At 31.7% G+C, this 6,571-nt stretch overlaps 1 long non-coding RNA gene across 1 annotated transcript; it reads right to left on the reverse strand.

Annotated features, from left to right (window-relative positions):
• Window positions 1–1,587: 1,587 nt before the first annotated feature.
• On the reverse strand, window positions 1,588–6,253 carry LOC143043168 (uncharacterized). The gene is made up of 3 exons (XR_012968235.1): window positions 6,124–6,253; window positions 4,662–4,848; window positions 1,588–1,684 (listed from the first exon to the last, which is right to left on the reverse strand). It is a non-coding gene; the product is annotated as an uncharacterized LOC143043168 (long non-coding RNA).
• Between the last annotated feature and the right edge of the window lie 318 nt (window positions 6,254–6,571).

The following is a 6,571-nucleotide window of genomic DNA, read 5'->3' on the forward strand; positions in this document are numbered from 1 at the left end:
CATTCAAACGGGAAAACCAACAGTCTGATCTCTATAAAAAGCGAAAAATAAAAAAACACTTACTACATGTAGTATGAAATACACCAACAAACGACAACTACTGAACATCAGAGTCCTACATTAGGCGCAAACAAATGCCGCGGGTTTAAACGTTTAAATATGTACCATCCTTTGACCCTTACCTTAAACAATAGTGTAACATTACAACATAGAAAGACATACATAAAATATCTATTGAAATGGCTTAACTCAATCAAAAGACATACTAACACAAGTAACTATTACCCAACGTAAAATAGTGGGTGGTCCCAGGTGCCATGAGATAGCAACCAGACCCTGGGTAACATGTGTTACCCGTTATCTTGTTCATTCTAGTACTAACTCGGTTATAAGTCTATTCGGTACTGTCATAGTCGAAGAAAAAAGGGCGGAATAGTGGGTTTGACAGTATGAACATATTGTAGAGTATATAATATGAGATTTTATATTTTGAACATTTAAATCCGTGGAGACGATGTTTGACGATGCAACATTATAATTATGTACTTCGCTTAAATAGCAATCTACGTACACACACTTTGAAACATATTAAGTTGGTACATGTACCTAACACTACAGTGAGATAACTCTGTGAAATAAGCTACATGATTGTTTTGTTAATGATGTATTGTTAAGGAAATATTAAGCTTCTAAATGATCGAAATCAGTGTATGTCAAACTGTTATGTATCAAACCAATTTTTTCAAAGAAAGTGATTGGTTCAAGTTTTTTTGATTTTCTTTGATTTTTTTAAAGTAAATATTTTGTCAAAATTTGAAGAAAACTAAATGATCCAAATTAATTTTAGTCAAAGTGTTGGGTACCACCTTAAAAGTTTATTCAGATTTCTAATAAAAATTTACACTAAAATTGTTCAGTTATTGTATGAGGTGAAATATGTGTATGTATTCATCATACTATTATGCAAAATACTCCAGTAGTTTATTCTGTATCAACATGATGCTTCGACGTTACTTAATAACTTCACATTGAATGTTACCAGTGTTATCAAATTATAATTAACATACTAAATATTGACTTAAATCGGATCTATTTTGTCGCATTTGAAGACTGCTACATGAGATTATACATCGGAGAAATTATTCCTTTACTTTGAGTATATGGAAATATGTGGTATATCGTCACATGTTTACAAATGACTACTAGAACATGGTGATGAATCATTAACACTGCTTCCAGTCTCTTTGTTTTCCTTTTTTCTTCTACTACAAAAAAGAACCATTATAAGCGATGTTTTATCAATACAAATCTTATATAAACAAAACAAAGATAAAATAAGTAAACAATTCCTTTCATATGCGTTAAACTTCAGACTATGTAACTGTGAGGTTAAAAAAATTAGCACCTCTATAATGTTTTGAATTGGGGTTTTTTAATGTACAGTTTACTTTGAAGCTATAGAATAATTTGTTGTTATTTGTATTGTGTAATCAAAATATGTTTAGAACAGAAATACATATTAAAATATCTGTTTTCAAAGATTTATTGTTGTTTATTTGTCTAAAGTATACAATATAATCAAATTACCTGACACACCAGACTGTTAACACAATTATAATAATTGCACATCCGAAGAGAGAAGGGGGAATAACTTCTAAGAGTAATGCATTGTCAATTGCACTTCCTGAAATATCATTTGAAGATTTTCAATTAGTTAATTAAAACCTTTCATTTGTTACAATTATACCATTTCAAACCAAAAAACGTTTATAAACTTTCATGTTAAGTAAAACATGAGGGATATCAGAAATCCTCAATAATAATACAAAGTATTACAAAAAAATTAAAGCTAACATTCAAATCCTCCGGGGAAAATGACAAACAAGATCGAACAACATATGGTACCGATAACCTGTCTTTGAGAGGTAAAATATGTTTTGAGGTTAAACCAGATATACATGTACTCCAGCCCTTTCCTCTTTTGTTTTTTTTTACCCAGATGTCATTAAACTTACACAAGCAATAACAAAGTTCTTCAGTATAACGATCAACATAATGCCTACTAACTTCAGCACGATCTTCACAAATCGGCACATAATTATAAAATCAGTGCCCATATCAGCTCGCAACAACATTTAGCTCGGAAAGATGGCTACAGTTATTGGTTTGATACTGCTTCAAAATATAACAACAAAAATAGATACAGTTTCACTAGATTGCATAATAAATCTTTTTGAAATCAATAATATTTGCGAGGATTACTGTAACATACAGTATCTTGATTTTCTTTGTAAATCAACGTGTCGATCACGCTAACTGCAGTCCCTACTGTTCAGAAGTTTCGTAAATTTAGCTAAGTCAATTTAAGTCAAGTAGAAGTACAATAAAATGTGACAGAAAACTTAGTTTTGTATTTAAAAAGTTATTCATATAAACTCATCATAGATACCAGAATTGAAATTATACATTTACGCCAGGCACGCGTTTTGTCTACAAAAGACTCATCAGTGACGCTCGAATTAAAAAATGTTAAAAAGGCCTAATTAAGTACGAAGTTGAGGAGGATTGAGGATTAAAAATATCCCCTTTTTAGCGTTTTCCTTTAATTACCATAGACTTTTTTTATATTGCCGAATTTGTCTTCGGATTATATTATCGACATTATACATTTTATGTGGTAGGACATCCTGGTACTGAGCCATTACAATAAGTAAAACCAAGCATATTTATTAGGGTATTTTGAGGGGAAAGTTAATTTTTTCCTGTTAATTTAATTTGTCGTGTAAAGATAATAGAAAGCGATTAATTTACCCAAAAGTTGGTACCGATTGAAAGCTTGAATTTGCTTTTTTACATAGCTCTTACGTGATATGGTACCAGAATGTCTTATCGCCGAGTAGAAATCAACAGTCGCTTATATGAAAAGGGTCGAATGTGCATTTATCAGATATCAAAATACCATAGTAATACGTTTTAGTTGTTTTCGTAGGTCCAGCAAGCTTGTGCGCTTCAAATATTAATAATATTCTTTGAAATATTGAGTATTTCATATCATTTTATTAAATAAATCAATTTTACGTCAAGATTTTGTTATGTCACAGTATTTCATAAACATCCATTACAGGTCGAAACGTCCGCAATCTGAACAGCGTTTTATAATTAATTAATACATAAATTAGGCATTCCAATAACTAATACATACTTTAGATGATGCTCGAGTCAAAATATGTTTAAATAAAACGTTCAATGCCAATAACACAAACAGGACCTAAAGCATAGTCGAATCTGAACAATTACTTAGAGCTTTGCATGCTAAAGATAGATATAGGAAGATGTGGTGTGAATGCAAATGAGACAACTCTCCATCCAAATAACAATTTATAAAAGTATACCATTATAGGTTAATGGACGGAGCCTTGGCTCACCCGAACAACAAGCTATAAAAGGCCCCAAAATATTTAGTGTAAAACCATTCAAACAGGAAAACCAACGGTCTATTCTATATAAAATGCGAGAAACGAAAAACACGTATAAATTACATAAACAAACGACAACTACTGTACATCAGATTCTTGACTTAGGACCGGTGCAAACATTTGCAGCAGGATTAAACGTTTTAATGGTACCAAACCTTCTCCCTTTTTCTGAAACAATAGAATAACATCACAACATAGAAAAACACACGATAAAATATCAATTGGAAGGATAGATGCATATCTTACTATATTTAAATTTTCAAAGAAGTAGGTCCGGTAAGGGCCGATTTTGGCCTCTAATTTCAAGTTCATCTAACGAAAGTTTTTGGACACTTTTTAAACACTTAAGTGTCTATTTCAATTGATTCGATTAGTTTATGTGAAAGATTTTAACTGATTTAGTCAATAAAAACGCTCTGATTCAAGCTTAAATATGAAAAATCTATCAAATATGCCAAAAAACGTCACTTTTCAGATGGTTTTTGTCAAAAATGAATGTGGCCGCATCCGTGTTCATCCTCAACCTTTATATATGTTTTGTATTATCATCAAATACAACTTACATTTCAATATTATGAATGAACACGAATGCGGCCACTTTCATTTTAGACGGAAACCGTCTAAAAAATGACCAAAATGGTAAAATTTTGAAGATTTCAGTAATTTAGCATGACTTAATGATGCTAAAACGCGATATTTGTGCATTGTATCGTCAAGAACAGCTCATATTTATGTAGCAGAAGCATTTTACTTTCCAAAATATAGCTTAAAGATTACATTTTCACAATTTTCTAAAACTGCTATATTTTGGGGCCAAAAAGGGGTCTTAGTGAACCTACTCCTTTGTTTTAACTTCAACTAGGATTCAAACAATATCAGTATTTTCATTTTAGTACCGACGTGTTGTCAACTTGTACATCACGTTCGTCAAATAGAAAGGTAAAACTGAAATTAAAACAATATCTGTATAAATTACTTCTCTGATAGTTACTTGTGTTGCAGTAACACATTAAAATAAAAAAATATTTGCAAAAATTAATTACTTTATAATATTCAAAATTTCTGAAAAGAAAAATAAATGTTTCAAAGAAGTTTGAATTTGATGGTAGTTTTCTTATAAGGGTCTATATTATGTGTTGAATCTAATTCAATATATTAAAGCCATAGAAGTTGTTCATATTATACCTTTAGGTTGTGTTTGATGTATTTGTTTTCTAGACATAGTCTTGTTGTGAACCTCACGGGTAGTCATTTTCTTTGTAGAATTAGGTTTTTCTATGGAAATTGAAGCTGGAGTATATTGTTCTGTCAGTTTTGTGGTTTGGTGAAAACCGTTTGATGTTTGATATGTCGATAGCGAGTTCTCTTTTACCTAAAATAAAAAAATGCATGTACACATTTAAATTAAAGTAAATCTTGAAAAAAGCATTATATGTAGCAATAGCTTAATCTTTCAAATTTTGTCGACAGAAAATCTGTCTATAAACGAGTATTTTTGTATTTCATGAAAAGTTACGTTCCCTCAATGCATGATAAAGTGAAAATGTTCGCGTTATATAAAAAAGAGAATGTGATAACAATGCCAATGAGACACCTGTCCATCAAGGTCACAATGTGTAAAAAGTGCTCACTTAAAGGTCAAAGTACGGTTTTCAACATGGAGCCTTGTCTCACACCAAACAGCAAGCTTTACAGGACCCTAAAGCTACTAGTGAGAAAAAAATTCAAACAGGAAAACCAATGGTCTAATCTTTGGATAACATGAAACGAGAAACCACTGAACAGGCTAATGACTTAGTAGAGGTTCATACAAATGCAGCCGATTTAAACGTTTGATTGATTTCATTTTAGGCGTTTCGGTGTTGGACTAGTCTATACTTTTTATTTAGGTTAACGTCGTTTGGAATCAATATTTCAATGTAATCTAAATAGTAATATAATATATAAATATACACATTTTTACAACATCAATATTAATTACCCCAGGAACTAATTTGTCGCTAAAATTTACCTGATATGATTTCTTTTTAAAAGTACGCAAATCAAATTCCAGCAGCACTTGCATACGGGGTATATATCTCCCAATTGATACGATATTCCCGTGCTTGCATTTCCTATCATGATTTTCTTGATAGAGGGTTGCTGCTCACAAGGAAGCTATTAAACCAAGAGTTCCAAATGGTGAAGTTGAAATCATCCCTTCGTAAATTTTACGGACGCCATCACGAGTTGGTTGACCGTTATGGAATAACCGTATCACAAATGATATCGGATATGTTCCTTACGTCGTAACTACAATCCCCTTCCCTTTCCTGAATGTGACCTACCGAATTAGACTATTTACCGGATTTGTTATCACATAAGCAACACGACGGGTGCCGCATGTGGAGCAGGATCTGCTCACCCTTCCGGAGCACCTGAGATCACCCCTAGTTTTTTGGTGGGGTTCGTGTTGTTTATTCTTTAGTTTTCTATGTTGTGTCGTGTGTGCTGTTGTTTGTTTGTCTTTTTCATTTTTAGCCATGTTGTTGTCAGTTTGTTTTAGATTTATGAGTTTGACTGTCCCTTTGGTATCTTTCGTCCCTCTTTTAATTGTATACATAGAGTTTAAAGAAATGGTTAAATATTTAAACAGCTTCTTAATCACCTGAAAATTATCCTTATTTTCCTTGCAAACGGCAAACGCAATACTTTTCCGATCATCACATCCAATAGTATAATCACATGTAGAATCTTTACTACAGAGATTGCATTGCACAATCTCACTTGGATTAACGTCTTGGCCTATATAAAAATAAGCAGATATGAATAATGAGATATTAATTTATTTGTTAATTGTGTACTGATAAATAAAACATCGTCATCATTACAAGAAGTAACAGAAAACAATGTTTCGACACAACATGATTGTATAAAAATGTACCATTCAGGCCTTTTTAAAACGAGTGATAGGATTAATGAAACTATGATATTCAAAGGACTGAACAAAACACCATGAACTTTGTTGCAATGCATTTAAAAGGGGGTAAAAGAAAGAAAAAAATTCAACAGAAGTGGAATTTAAAACTTCGAATGACATTTTGACCGTTTCTTAT

Source organism: Mytilus galloprovincialis, chromosome 8, assembly GCF_965363235.1.
Source record: "Mytilus galloprovincialis chromosome 8, xbMytGall1.hap1.1, whole genome shotgun sequence".
In the NCBI taxonomy this organism is placed as follows: Eukaryota; Metazoa; Mollusca; class Bivalvia; order Mytilida; family Mytilidae; genus Mytilus; species Mytilus galloprovincialis.